The following is a 16,299-nucleotide window of genomic DNA, read 5'->3' as shown; positions in this document are numbered from 1 at the left end:
AAAAACCACTTTGCTAGATGTTCCTTTCTTCATCATATAATATATATACTTGGATCATTGGCATAAAACACAGGCGCAAAGGAAATTATTTTCAAAGAATTAATGTATTTTTACTATATAATCAATAAAGCTCCATCCTAACACCGGAACCCCTAACCCTGGGGCCATAAAATTTATAATTTTGGAAGAGGCACTCTTGCACATCATAACTATTAGCTTCGTTAGTTTATTGAATATTCAGAAGCAGAGAAGAAGATTTCAAAAGAATAAATGCATTTTCACTATGTAAGCAATAAAGCCACACCCTAACACCAAACCCCTTACCCTGGGGCCATCATAACTATGTGCTTAGTTAGTTTATTTAATACCCAGGAGCAGAGAAGAAGATTTTCATGCAAACCAGAATATGGACTATTGGATTGGGTTTTCCTCTCAAGTACAAATTTAAATTCCCCTGAAATTGATTGGGCTAAAGTATAAAGAAATTGTTAACTGTCTTCGATGTTCTAAAAATATCTATATCAAGAAATTGTTATTTTCTACAATGTTCAAATGTTCACCTTACTGCAACCATCCTTATTAATCTTTATAGGTTTATGTCATGTTATGAATAATTATTGTGACATTTTAAAGGAAAGATGAAAATCTATGTGGGTAAACTTAATACATTAACGTACATTAACATAACAAGTTGTTATTTTCAAGAATTTTTCAATAAGATCGTTTTATCTTTTGAAAAAAAAGTTTTGAAGGTTTTATATTCTTCTTCAAAGGAATACTAGGGCTTATCTGGAATGCAGATGATCTAGAAAGAGGAACATGCCACTCAGAAGAACTGAGAGTAGAAATGTTTATAAAGTGTGAAATTAAAAATGTCCGGATTATCTTGATGTCAAAATCGTTTAAATACGACTTAGTGTTCTGTAGGAACAATAGTGGAAACATCGACTGCCACTATATAGTAGATTCAAACGTGAAAAGTTTTCATAACAGCAGTAGTGGACATTTAGTATTTTGACGCAATTTAATTATACTCACCACGCAGGAAAAAGACTATGGGTAAACACCACCTGCCAAAATAACGAAACGACACAGGAGAGCACTCTGCTAAAGCCATGTGGTAAGCATTAAAGATTATTTCGTGAATTATCTAACGCTCGACTTTTTCTACATTTTGAGTAGATAAGTTTGAAAATGCATTAACATTGTAAAAACTTTTTAGTCGAATGAGTAGGACGAATTGAAGTGAATGTACGGAATGAAGGCTAAGAATCTGATGGGTAGAGCATGTTTAACTTGTATTCAAATTAGTCAATGATCTATGAAATTTATTTAATTAATTAATCAGGAATATGAGATGCATACTTGTACAAAAATATAATGTATCTTTATTGTTCTTCCAGTCAGAGATTTTAGAACGACAGCCTACCATAACCACTCACATGTAACAATTTCATGCGAGCATGAATCATACAAAATGTCGGAGAGTGGTATACGCATTGTAAGCATAGACGATTTGGAACATTGCCGATGGAACAGATTTAATGAAAAAAATAATTGCTTTGGAGAAGCCCAAGGTACATGTACATTGCAAAAATGATTTCATGAAATTAGGTTAGTCAGAAAGCACAATTTAAAGTCAATGTTCTTGAATTCAAACTATGAAAATGAAAGCAAAGTATGTATTTTGTTTAACTTTAGAGAAAACATCGACGTTACTCATTTACACCGTTTTGACAATTTTCCAGCTCTAGAAAATGGTTTTAAGCTCACCATCCCATATACAGCCGATATGAACATAACCTGCAAAATCGACGGACAGTCGGTAAATATCGAAGTTGAAGAGCACATAACATCAACGCCTTCAACAACGACAGTAACGAATTCAACAACGCCTGTTACAACTTATGACACGGTTGTGTTAAGCACGACCCCTCCGTATGACTCAACACTAAAAGTTTTCACAATTACAATACAAGCATCATCTTTCAGATATAGTAATAGCGATGTTATTTAATGAATACCATTTTATTGTACTGCTTTGTAGATTTATGCATAAGTTGTCTTCCTTATCCTAATTTTGAAGGATTTTTAAAAAAAATATGGAACGTGGTCTGTTGGTTTAGCTCTTCATTTTTTCTCTTCCTTCATCCTGAATAGGGTCTATTTTACTGTCAAAATTGAATCACATTAAGTTATGTCACTCGTCAGCTTTTTAGAAAGTTTACGCAGAACCCATTACTCCAAAACTAATCGTTAAAATTCAATTTTTATAATATATTTAGATTCAACAATGTAAATGTTTTAACATTCAACGAACATACTGTTCGAAAACCCATAAAGAAGCAAGATTTATGAGGGACTATTTCTTGTGGTGGAAGGATATTTAGCAGAAAATTCTGCACATTTATGAAATTGTACATCCTGGAGCTTTAGCCTAACGTACTTTTACTTCGAGAATATTTTCCGTTACAGACCCTGAGATGTGCTACTATCCCACACGCTCGCTGCACGAACGGTGCACGAACGCTACACGGTTTGCATTAAACGCTGCACGGTTTACACGAAACGCTACACGGTTTTCACGAAACGCTTTGCACGAAAGGCTGCACGGTTTACATGAAAGGCTGCACGAAACGCTTTGTACACGTTTCTCACACGCTTTGTGCACGATTCTCGCACGTTTTGGCCTCGGTTTGGATTTTCTACTCGGAATATCTCGGGCATTATTTCGGTTTTATCATTAATTAAATGGAAATCTTTCACAAAGCCACATTTAGCAGCTGTTTAAATTAAATATCAGTTTATAAGTATTATATAAACCGATAGAAATATTTAATACTCTGACAGTTGAAATTAATTAATAAATAATTGTCATTTCGTATTTATTTATTTATCCAACTGTTTAAAAACGATATGCCGATATCATGAATGACTGTTTAATAAAATACATTTTTCATACATTAGTCATTCATTTCAATGTAATATTTTTACGAGTATGATTTAAAAGTATACACGCTATAACTTGCGCCAGTTAAAATACGATTGGAAATTGATATAATTTGTTTATCAATAAAAATTACGAAAATACTGTAAATTACACCATTAAAATTAAACGCGTTACAAAGTTATCAAATTATATTTTTTTATTTTCCTGCAAGGAAAGAAAAATAGCTATTTTTAAATAAATCCAGCACGTGACGCCATCGCTACTTTTAGATTGATAAACACACGTGGCGTAAAGAAAACAAGGTAGGCTGTTTGAGATACTACTCACTTTTGACGTGGATGGCAAGCGTCTTACTTAATGGTACTTATCTTTTAATGTATTCAGTATCAACCATCTTCTCTGTTATGACGCATATTAAGCTTAAATTAATAACTGGTGTCAAATTGCAACATATACCTCGTTGTCTGTGATTTCCCATGGACATGTGTTTCTATATATAGGCCTACTGTTTACGCACTTCCTTCATCAATATTCATGAAAAGACTGAATTCTTAATTCCTAGATATTGTTTAATTGCTTTGTAATTACAACGACATCTATAGCACAATTTTGTAGAAAGTATTATTTTTCATTACACTTCATGTGTTTTAAATCATTAATCATTTTGTTTCACTCAAAATTCGGCGTTCATATAGCGTATATGACTTTAATAAATTAAACACAAATTCGAATTCTTATTTTCTTATCTTGATTATTGATTCATTTTCAAAGAATTTTTTTCTTACGTAAGCATTATCTATAGGAAGGAAACCGGTGAAGGGGATGGGGTTAAATGTGATGTCTTAATCTATTTTTATTCTCTTTCTCTTTTTACATAAAGCTGATCAAAAAATCTCAGTATACCCATCATACTGTAAAATCCTTCATTTCAAAACACGACTTAACGTATGTATATATGTGTACATTAATTAATAGTAGCGGCATTTGACTATACATTGTACATGCAATGTAGATCGATCTTTACACCGGCATTCAGGTATATTACAACTGTAATATCTTAGATGAAATAAAAAGTACGTGATTTATAAAACAAATAATAATTAATTATTAATGATTTACTCTTAAGCTTTCTTACACGATATTCATGAAAAGAATACCAAATCAGTTCTGTTTATTTTACTGTTTACTGCTAGAAATTCGGATTAACAAATAAAAGATGAAATCCGCTGATTTATAATATGTACCCATCAATTATTTATAGAACCATTTTATTTAAAAAAAATAAAATCCAGTCGTAATTTTCAGGTGTCATTAAGCCGTGAACTCAACATGTACATATAGCAAAACAGGTTTTCAGTTGCCATGCACTCGGAGCCCGTGATCGTTTGTAAATTACCTTGATCACAGTTGAAAGGCGGAAAGAAAAAGATTCCAATATATTTTTAAGGGGTGTTTCTGTGAACATATTTAAAAAAGGGTTAAAAATAGAATCGAAAAATAAGCATTTATATAAACTAACATTAGATTGAAAGTTACAACAATAAATGAAAGACTGTACTAGTAAGTTAATTTAGCCCCCCCCCCCCCCTTCGTTTCTAAACATGTGGTCGTCAGTGCATGTGAATTAAAATTATGAAATCCATTTATTTGACAATAATGAGCAAAAAGTTTTATGTATTAAAAGTATTAAATGACACATGGTTTCAAAGCTTTATTAAACGTAATTTAAATGTAAAGACAAGAGCGGAGTCCTGATATATTTTTGCTTTAAATAAAAAAAAGAATAATTTTTTCTTTCTTTCTTTCTTTCTTTCTTTATTTGAGAAAAAATATTTACATGTAAGAAGCCATGATCACGTTGATAGTATATTGAATTTAATGCCCTTAAAATTGTTGTACATAGTTGATTAATTTGAACACATTTTCTTTAGAAGGAAAATAAAACAAACAAATATATATTATACATTACCGTGTAATTTCATTTTGCTGTTCCTTTTTAGCTCTACTGGTCAGAGATCAGAAGAGCTTATGCGATAGTAATGCGTCCGTCGTCCGTCCGTCTGTCTGTCTGTAAACAATTTTTCAAAATGCTACTCCTCCTACAGTTTTGATCTGATTTCAGTATAACTTGGCACACAAGTAGACTACACTAAGATACATAATTCTGTATATCGCTTTTTGATTTCGATGATCGGTGTTGCCGTGGTTACTAAAAATAGAAATTTCTGTGAAATTCTTTCAAAATGCTACTCCTCCTACATTTTTGGTTTGATTTCAATATAACTTGGCACACAAGTAGACTACACTAAGATACATAATTCTGTGTATCCGTTTTTGATTTCGTTCAACGTTGTTGCCGTGGTTACTAAAAATAGAAATTTCTGTGAAATTCTTTCAAAATGCTACTCCTCCTACAGTTTTGGTCTGATTTCAATATAACTTGGCACACAAGTAGACTACACTAAGATACATAATTCTGTGTATCCGTTTTTGATTTCGTTCAACGTTGTTGCCGTGGTTACTAAAAATAGAAATTTCTGTGAAATTCTTTCAAAATGCTACTCCTCCTACAGTTTTGGTCTGATTTCAATATAACTTGGCACACAAGTAGACTACACTAAGGTACATAATTCTGTGTATTGGTTTTTGATTTCGATGAACGGTGTTGCCGTGGTTACTAAAGATAGAAATTTCTGTGAAATTCTTTCAAAATGCTACTCCTCCTACAGTTTTGGTCTGATTTCAATATAACTTGGCACACAAGTAGACTACACTAAGATACATAATTCTGTGTATCCGTTTTTGATTTTGTTGAACGTTGTTGCCGTGGTTACTAAAAATAGAAATTTCTGTGAAATTCTTTCAAAATGCTAATTCTGTTGAGATTCTGCTAGGCTAGATATTTACTGACCCCTACAGAATCTCTGAGATTTCCCCATAATTCATGTCGGGAAAATTTGAGCCCCAACTTTGGGCCGACTATAGCAAGAATTATTTACATAGGAAACACTACCGTCGCTTCAATTTAGTCATTTGGTTGTTTATTTGATCTCTGTCACTATTATTTCAACATAAAAAAATATTCACTGAAATCCCCATTCAAAACATGGCTCATGGGATTTCAGTGAATGTTTTTTTTATGTTGGTATTTACATGCCTAAACAGTAAGTTATGTAGAAATAAAAGTGACAGAGAGTCAAATAAACAACCAAATGACTAAATTGAACATGTTGAAGCGAGCGGTAGGTTGCCTATGTAAATAATTCTTGCTATAGTCGGCCAAAGTTGGGGCTCAATTTCCAGACAAGAATTATGAAGAGTGTCCAGAGATTCTGTAGGCGTCAGTCCAAATATCTAGCCTTGCAGAATCTCAACAGAGATAATCAAAATGCTACTCCTCGTACAGTTTTGGTCTGATTTCAATATAACTTGGCATACAAGTAGACTACACTAAGATACATAATTCTGTTTATCAGTTTTTGATTTCGATGAACGGTGTTGCCGTGGTTACTAAAAATATAAATTTCTGTGAAATTCTTTCAAAATGCTACTCCTCCTACAGTTTTGGTCTGATTTCAATATAACTTGGCACACAAGTAGACTACACTAAGATACATAATTCTGTGTATCCGTTTTTGATTTCGATAACGGTGTTGCCGTGGTTACTGAAAATAGAAATTTCTGTGAAATTCTTTCAAAATGCTACTCCAAATACAGTTTTAGTCTGATTATAATATAATAACACTGCGACATTTAAGTCCGAACACGACAAAGTCCGGACTTTTAGGTACCCTTTCGAAAAGACCTACATTAGATTTTTTTCTATATTTTGGTGGGATTTTTTATTCTGACCTCATCATGTCAATCTCAACTTCCACATTGTAGTAGTTTTCTCATAAACCTCTGTCAAAACCTAAAATCCCATGGGAGAATGGCGGGATTTTTCATCCCACCAAAAATCCCACCAAAATCCCAGGGGAGAAAAAGTACTGTGGGATAATTTCTCCCACAGGGGAAAAAAAATTCCACGGTTGTTGCAAAAATGGGATTATTTTTCCCAGGGGACAAAATATCCCACTAATTGATGTCAATATAGGATTTATCCCATATTTTTGGTATGTGATGGGAGAAATTATCCCACTAACCTATTAAATATATAACAAATCTGAAATAACCACAATAAGTAACCTTAAGCACCGTTAAGAGTGGTGTTTTATTTCTAGTGCCGAAGAAGTAACATGTAGTATACATGTAGTATTCTAAAAATTTTTTTTTTTTTTCATTATCATTTTTTGTTATTTACCCCCAATAAGGCATATTGTCTTGCTACTGATGATTTGTCTGTCCACGATCAGTTGCCATTCATTTTCTTTGCAGTGGTTGTACACATTGAAATGATATTTTACATGTATCTATCATATGAATATCTAGGTCTACGCAGGTTATCTATGTTACAATATATTTCTTTAACTTCTCTGAATGATTATGATTATAATGACAGCTGCTAACATAATTAATTAACATGATTAATGAATCCAAGATATGAACTTCATAATTCTGACAGTACTTTTTACATGTCTTTCAATTAAAAATGTGTCAAAGTCAAAGATTTGTACTTCTGTTATTGTGTTTGATACAGTCATATTTCATTATTTGTTCACATGTTACATGTAACATGCTCCTTCCTAACACTTCCTTCTGATAATAAAATGTATTTCTTTTTATTTACACCTGTTAAGTGTCTGTTGAAAGGTGAATTTACCCAAGGCTCATACAGCTATACTATCTGTACCTGTTGATATAACTTTGACCATTTACTGATTTATATATACTCACTTGCTACACTGTAAAAATTGTGTTTATAGTTTAAACACTTCCATGACGTGTTTAGATCTAAACATGTATAGAAATATGTTTAACTACTTAACACTTATGTCTCAACATGTTTTATATCTAAATGCGTTTAGAAATTAAACGTTTTGCTGTAAAGTGTAGAGTTATCTTCCCGGAAATGACATAAATACTCGAATATTTGAACGTTAATTTGAGCGGCCATCGAAACAACGTGAATCACAAAAGGCTTAAGGAACGTATCAAGGAGAGATACTGACAACCCAACGGATAACCATGAAGAAATATTGAAAACCATTTGAAGGGCATCTCTTACTGCAATATTTTAAAGGTATGTTTTCTTTTTTATTACGATTTGCATTATTAAACCACGATGAGCAATGTAAACATTGCCTTGGACGTTTATAGACTTGTTGGAGAGGAGTTTATATTGAATTTCATTAAAAATAACGATTTTAATATAAAGATAGTTTCAATGCACTTGAAAAATTGATGTCATCTTCAATGGGCAGCATACGATATTTGGCTTAAATTACTTTTTTCCAACAGGTTATGTGAGTAGTCGGGATCGAACTCAAAGCATGCATGCATTAAAGTACCTGCATGGCGTCATCTTCAAGTGCTAATTGTTGTTCCATGATAAATAAAAAATTTTTTTTTATAAGTGCATTGGGTTACCCCAATTTCGATAATGTTCGGCGGATTTTAAACATGTACCTAAAATTACATTTTGTGATTATCCTTGTGCATTTGAAATATTAATTACTTTGATGGGATATTATATCATGTGGTGCTATGTAGTGCTTTAGGACTGCTAAAGTGAATCAAGTTTGACATTTTGAACTGACATATGGAACACTCTGCAACCGACTAAACTGTATTTAATCATATACAATTAAGATATTATGTAAAATAAATATTTTATAATTTTGATTGAAATATCTTTGATAAAGCATTATTGAAAAGATTAAAGGAAGTTTTATATAAAATTGCTAGCTTATTTTATTTTTGTTGCTCATCACTGCGTTATAAAATGTATATCATGCTGATTGAATTTATAAAGACCAAAAAAATTAATTTGTGTGAAAAGAACATCCCACAATTCAAAGGTATCTACATTTTAAACAATCAGAGGCCTTATGATGAATAACTTAAATGGTTAATATTTTGAAAATTTTGACAATAATACTATGTATGTTAAATAATAGGCTCTTTGTGCTGAAATTTACAAGTGTTTATATTTTTTCTATACTTACACTTGTTTTAATATGTTAAATCTAGATATGTTTAATTTCTAACATGTGTTTAAAATTCAAACACTTTTCTAAATTTCTTGTCACCTTCTTTTTTATATGTTTAATTCCTAAACATGTAAATTTTCTAAACTAAAACCATTACTTGTCAAATTTCAGTGAAAGAGAAAAAAGTTATGACCATTTAAGAGAACACACCAGAGACTTTAAGCCTGACTAATATAACCTGGTGATGGATTCCCCTATGAAAATTTCATTTTTTTACCCTTATCATGCAAGATTTACAAAATTTATGCCATTGCAAAAAAAATAAAACCAAACTTGACAAATTTCATTGAAAAATAAAAAGTTTTTACCTTTTAAAAATTAACACCCCAGAGTACGCCTGACTAATATAACCTGGTGATGGATTCTCCCTAGGAAAATTTCAGTTCTCTTACAATTTATCATGCAAGATTTACAAAGTTCATGCCATTGTAAGAAAAATAAAACCATACTTGCCAAATTTCAGTGAAAAAGGAAAAAGTTTTACCATTAGGGAACTGAAAACCGGAACTGCATGACTGAATATAGCCTGGTGAGGGATTTCCCTATGTAAATATGTTGAATTTTTCATTTAAAAGATATAATTTTCATGACTGTTTTCATTGGTAATTACACAATATAATTACAATTAATAAAATTTCAAAAAATAGTATCTATTAATAATAAATTTAATATTTTATGTATGTTCATAATAACACTTTAAATGTGCTCTTTACTTAAAACTTTTGAAAATAATTTTGAGAGTAGTTACTCTGAAACAAGCTACCAGGGTATGTATACACAACTGGATTAAATAAACAGGAAACGGCACGTGTAATGATCAGTCATGCAGTGTGGAGATGAATTCTGGAATATATTTTATATCATCGTATAGACTTAAACTCTGAAAGGTGGAAACCTTCCTTCGGGCAAAATTTCAATATATTTTCAAAGGTGTGAAATTTAAGGTGTGAAATTCACTGATTTCAGGTTGATTGCTCTTGTACAAAGTTAAAAAGATTTTTTTAGAATTAATTAATTGAAAATCCATCTGCAAATCATCTCTTTCATAACAACACTTATAAAAGGGATTTTAATTAAGACTGCTTTTCAAGATTCAACACTCCTGCAATTAAATCAATCGGGTACTGCTTTCATGTAAGCATTCAGTGGTCAGGTATCAATGGCTTCCTCTCTCTTTTTTCTCTCTTTTAAAAGTATAAAATTATTGCATCAGCGGTATGAGAGAGAAAACATGGCACACGGCCGGGAATTTAAAAAGTTTTGATTTGGGTCATTTTAATGAAAATTGTCAGTGGTGGGAGAAAGCAACTAAACACTTTATTTGAAAAGATGACATCATTGTTATTTTTTAATCGTTCTAGAAAGACCACATACATGTATACATATTTAAAAAAAAAATTATTCTGTTACATATGTTAGTTGTATATCAACACTTGGGGGAAAGATTCATCGAATAGATCAAGAAAAATGCATACTGAAATAATCAGGCCTCTGAAAGCCTTTTCTGTTTTCTTTTTGGAGGGGATGGGGTTTTAAATAAATTCTATAATTTTGTTCCATAAAATTCGCTGCGTAATTGAAACGTGGGGGGGGGGAGGTTGTCCCTTTTGTTGTTGTTGATTACAGAATTACGATAAAAAGTATAAGGAATATTAATTTAGCTTTCCGTTATTTCGGAGTGAGAGGTGTAGTTTTCTCTTTTTACTTTCAATACAAATTGAACTGTTGCCTGAAATTTTTAGTAATTGTGCATTCTATAACTCTCCTTGCGTCCAACATCATTTAATTTAATATGAAGAATTAAGTGTATATTTGAATAAATTCAAAGAAGCAATATAATTTTTTTTTTTTTATTAAAGAAGCAATATAACCGAAAACAAGAGGGGGGAAAAAATTAAAAAATTTTAAATTTTTTAAATACCTGTTAATATAAATTAAAAAAAAAAAACATTTTTGCTATCTTTGTATACTTCCTCAGATGAAATGATGACATAATTGTGTATTAAATAAGATTTTTTAGATGCAATCTAATATCAAGTGCCTTGTGCACGTGCGGTAAATTTAGGACCTCTTTATTCCAAAGTATGTGAACGCCAGAAATGAATTTTTAAATAAATTTTTACAATTAAAAAATCCACATACTAATACACATGTCCTATTATGGGGGGTTGAATACTGAGGCTGAGGAATGAACTTCTTTTCTTTTGTTCAAACATTTATTAAGCATTCTGGTAGATTTCCTTGCTAATTACTGTACTAATATTAATATATGAATCTGTTCAACTTTATATATTTATACATATATGCAAAATGCATCAATTGTTTACTTTTGCAAATTCTAATACTTTATATAGCATTCTTAACTGTGACAATATCAATGTGTAATTTATATGTATAGGGAGAGGGCGTTATAAGTATTCAGTACTTGTTCAATCCCTTTGTAATTATATTACAATAAAATATGTTCAAATCAAATGATGAACCATATATAATTTTAAAATCTAAACTTGTTCATGTAGACAGTGCTCGAAGACGGGACTAGACGATTATTATTATGCAATCAAGAAGAAATGGCAGGTGTCACTATGTAGGTGTGGATCCGAATACTGTAATATACACATGTGCGTGTTTTGTATACCCCCAATACAGTCTGAGGGTGAATTTTACAATAGATTTTCAATTCTCTGTGTATAGAGTGGTTGCCCATACTCTGTGCGCCGAAGCAAATAAACCAATGAATGAATACATGCCCCCCCCCCAGCCCCTCTATCATACCTAATACGCATTTCCATACATTTGCAATGTGGAATAAAAATCTGGCACAACATAAAACATTTATTAATTGATATTTAAATTTTTCGATTATGCAAAAAAAAAATGAGCCTGAGGGAAATGAAAAATAAGTCATCTGATGACTAAGGCATTGTTTTTTAAAAAGGGGACCCGACAATTTTTTTTTTTTGGGGAATTACTCGGCCTGGAAAAGTTGAGAAAAAAAAAAAAAAAAAAAAAAAAAAAAAACCATTGCTCAAACTCTGTTATCCTATTTAAAGGGGGGGGGGGTCCTTTTTTTTTTATTTTCCTTATATTTCTTTACCGTAGTATTAATTTGGGGGGGAGGGGGCTGTACTTCAATGAATATTTTCAATAGAAAAAGTAATGTTGGTATCTTACATATATGCTTGTAACAAAATTAATTATAGGAAAAAAATATTAATTAGAATATTGACCAGACTGAGAAGTTAATATACAGTTGATATAAGAAGATTTGAAACTTCCATTTAAAAAGAATGAATCTACTGCAGTTAGGCTATCTTCTATTTCGGCCTTTTAGTGAACACTTGGTCAGGGTCAAATGAGCGTTTTATAAGAAGACCACCTGCCTGGATTGATTGTCATGATGATGGAAGTAAGAAGTTAACTTAACTAAACTTTATTTTAATAAGGGTTAATTCATGCAGGTTTTTAAATCAATTTGATTGATTTAGCGTGTGTGAATTACTCCATTAACATCATCCCAATAATGTCCATTGGAATTCTGCTGTGGTGTCCGAAGAAATAAATTTGTGTACGAGACTGCAGTGATGTAAGTATATTACTAGCCCATTACACTGTGCATGCTATGAATTTGTTTGGGGGGTTATTTCTGGCAAAATGTCTATGTGGTAGATATTACCACATTGAGACTGAAGATTTTTTGGGATGTAAACATTGTCATTTTTTTTATCCCGTTTATTAGTTTTTTGTCTTACCCAAGGGAGGAGGAAAATGTTTTGGCATGGATAGCTTGTTTCCCACAATTAACTTTGTAGAGGATGTACATTTCAGTTAGATTATAATGTCACATTGTGCCTGTCTAAGGTTAATCAAGTTCAAGTTCAGTGTATTTTTATGGATACTAATAAAAGTTCGGTCTGACATTGTAAATAAATTCAAAAATGAAGCCCCAAATGGGGGGAGGGGGATTTATGTACTTTTATGGGGTACTCACAAGGGTGGATCTGATCAACTGCTGCAGTGGTATAGATGTAAAATCTCTAATTTTCTTTTTAAAAAAGTGAACCAAAAATTATCACTTCAAAATCAAAGAACCAATCATATGACATTTATGGAAGTACCTTATGGAATCATAATTTTTTTTTCTGTATCATGTGAATTATTCATATTTGGTGAATGTTGTTATAATAGCCATGATAGCATATACGACATATTTTGTCAAAATGAAAGACCTATCATATGTCATTGAAGAGTTAATATAATGTAGCACCACTTTTTTGAATTAGGTAAAACATGAAGGTAAATATTAAGGGGCAGATATAGCATGCACAGTACATGTCACAGATAATGCACATGTAAAATATGAAACCCTATCTCTTCTAAATCAAAAGTCAAAAGGATTTTTGAAAAGTAGGTCATACTTCAAGGTAAAGGTACCATGGTCAAAAATCATTATTAGTTAAAAACATAGTTACATGTACTAGTTCATTATGAAAGGAATTACCACGGGGAATGCATGTATAATCTGAAAATGTAAAGCCCTATCTCATCTCATTCAAAAGTTATGACCAAAGGGTTTTTAAATTTTTTTGACAGATGAGCAACCAAAAGACTTACAGATGACAGATAAGATTCAATTAATTATCATGAAATCTTGCATTTGATAAAAAGGAGGAAAAAATCAATAGAACCATACACTAAAAGGGATTGACTGACCTTGACATGATGTTGCATATACCCGGTAGATGCTTTTTATAAAAATTTAGGTGTTCTTTTAAATAATTAACAATAATTTATATTTAGGAAGTTTAAGTAGCTGACATAACAAAAAATATATCAAGTTTGACATACATTTAGATCTATTTCAATGCAAAAGCAATATCGATCAATATCGTCTGACTGCATTATGCAGAATGAAAATTCAGTTCTCTTGAACTTTATTAGGATCTTCCCTGGAGTTTCAGAGTTTCACTTAATGAAGGACCTGGGTACAATACTTTGAATGTCTTTATATGGATTTGTACACCTCTTCTAAAACTATGTTTGATGAAAAAGAAATCTGGAAATTATGTTCTGTTTAGCCCCCCGGGTCAAAGATCGGGGGTTTTGTTTTTGTCCTGCCTGTCTGTCTGTCTGTTTGTTTGTTTGTCCCCCAACTTTAATAGCCCAGAACTATTGAGTGGTAGGGGCTTGGCTTTCATAATTCATGGTGTGTTACTTGTGACATAAACTTTCTTTGGGTACCACCAAATTTGACCTCTTGACCTTGACCTTAGAGTTTGACCTACTTTTATTCTATTTGTTATCAACTTTAACTTTGCCATAACTTTTGAACAGATCAAGATAGAGACTTCATATATAAAATGCATAGACTCCACTAATTAAGCACTTTCAACTGACACCAAGGACAATGCCTTTTCCCCCACGTGACCTATATGCTAAAAATAGATTTTTCGAACTTTCGGTATAACTTTTAAACAATAGGAGATAAAGACTTGATATTTGGTATGCCTACTTCACTAGTTAAGTGCTTTAAATGACACCGAGGTTAATGACCTTGTGACCTTGACTGTAACCTTTATGCTAAGAATAGCTTTTTCAAACTTTGTTGCTGTGGGGGCACAGTGTTTCACAAACACATCTTGTTTTTTATATTTCTTTGAATAATGCAAACATTTTCACAATTTGATATTTTTTCAAAACCCCTAGTAACACTAAATTAGAAACATAAAGAATTATTTTTCATTCCCAAAATATAAATTCTAACATTAATTATAGTGAACATAATGTATGTAAAAACTTAATTGATTTGTTATCCAATGTAGTTTTAATAGTCAAGCTGATGGATGTGATCATGGCGATAGGGATATATTTCAAAAACTAACTAGTGGTAAATAAAGCACCGTAGTATTAAGCTTTGAATGCATTGATAAAAATGTCTTATTTCATATGTTCATTACATGTACCTGGGTTTTGTTTTGCCGGTAGGTGGTTATTTCAGTTATGTTAATAAAGAGAAAATACAAGATGTAATTAAATTTCATTTTTATATATTCATTTATAAAGATGATGAAGATACCCAACATAATGATTAAGAGATAAAAAGAATAAATCAGATTGGTGATCAATATCCAAAAGACAGGATGGGGGATTAAAGGGGAAAGGGTTCCAAATTTCCCTTTGTTTATTGCATGGTTTTGAATTTCACATTCACCCCAGACAAATCAAAATGAGTTATTTGTAGGTTGATCTAATTAAGAGGCTTTATCTTTTTGATTATGGCTAATTGATTTCAAACAGTTAGCTTATAAGTCATGTGATATCATGGTCCAAAGTTATGAGTGGGGGATCCAAGGGGAGTTGATATTGAGTTTTTAATCACTTATCATGCTTATTGTAGATCATCATGGGATATACTAATAATAATTGCACATTTATTTAAAAATTTAAGTAACCTTTCTTTGTGTGATAAGTGATGGATCAAAGGCATGTTATTTCACCAGTAATTGTTTTGATAGTTGAGGTGGATCCAAATGGGTATAGAAAATTTTTAAATATTAAATTTTGTAATGTGTAAAGGAATCAATAATGATCATGTGATGTTTATGGTTAATTGATTTTAAACATTTAACTTATATATCATGTGTGATCAAAATCTAAACTTATAAGTGGTGGATCCAAGGGGATATTAATCTTTTTTAAATATTTGTGGTGGGTGCAGGATCAAAAATATCAATGATCAATGATTATGGTTAATTTATTTCAGACATTTAGCTTATATGTCATGTTTGATCATGATCTTAATTTTAAAGTGATGGGTCCAAGGGGGAGTGGATATTTATGTTATATAGTAGTTGTGGTTGATCCAAGGGGAGTGGATATTAATTTTAAATACATGTATTTGTGATTAAAAAGGGTATTAATGATAATAGGCTTATAGCTAATTGATTTCAAACATTAAGATTATATGTCATTTATGATCAAGATCTAAACTTATAAGTGGTGGATCCATGGGGAGTGGATATTAATTTTATTTTTTTTTAAATATTTGTTGTGGATCAAAGGATATAAATGATTATGGCTAACTATTTCAGCATTAAGCTTATATGCCATGTGTGATCATGGTCTTAACTTACATTAGTGGTGGATCCTTGAGGAGTAAATTTTTTATTTTAAAATATATGTGGCGATCAAAGGATT

The 16,299-nt window shown here is 31.4% G+C and overlaps 1 long non-coding RNA gene across 1 annotated transcript; it reads left to right on the top strand.

Annotated features, from left to right (window-relative positions):
• The first annotated feature begins 795 nt into the window (after positions 1-795).
• On the top strand, positions 796-1,991 carry LOC134262535 (uncharacterized). Its single transcript, XR_009991022.1, has 3 exons — positions 796-1,120; positions 1,404-1,577; positions 1,749-1,991. It is a non-coding gene; the product is annotated as an uncharacterized LOC134262535 (long non-coding RNA).
• Positions 1,992-16,299: the final 14,308 nt, after the last annotated feature.

The sequence above is a fragment of the Saccostrea cucullata genome, unplaced genomic scaffold (genome assembly GCF_032062105.1).
Source record: "Saccostrea cucullata isolate Sc308-1 unplaced genomic scaffold, CSIRO_AGI_Scuc_v1 ctg11558, whole genome shotgun sequence".
In the NCBI taxonomy this organism is placed as follows: Eukaryota; Metazoa; Mollusca; class Bivalvia; order Ostreida; family Ostreidae; genus Saccostrea; species Saccostrea cuccullata.
This window is presented reverse-complemented; position numbering and strand designations above follow the sequence as displayed.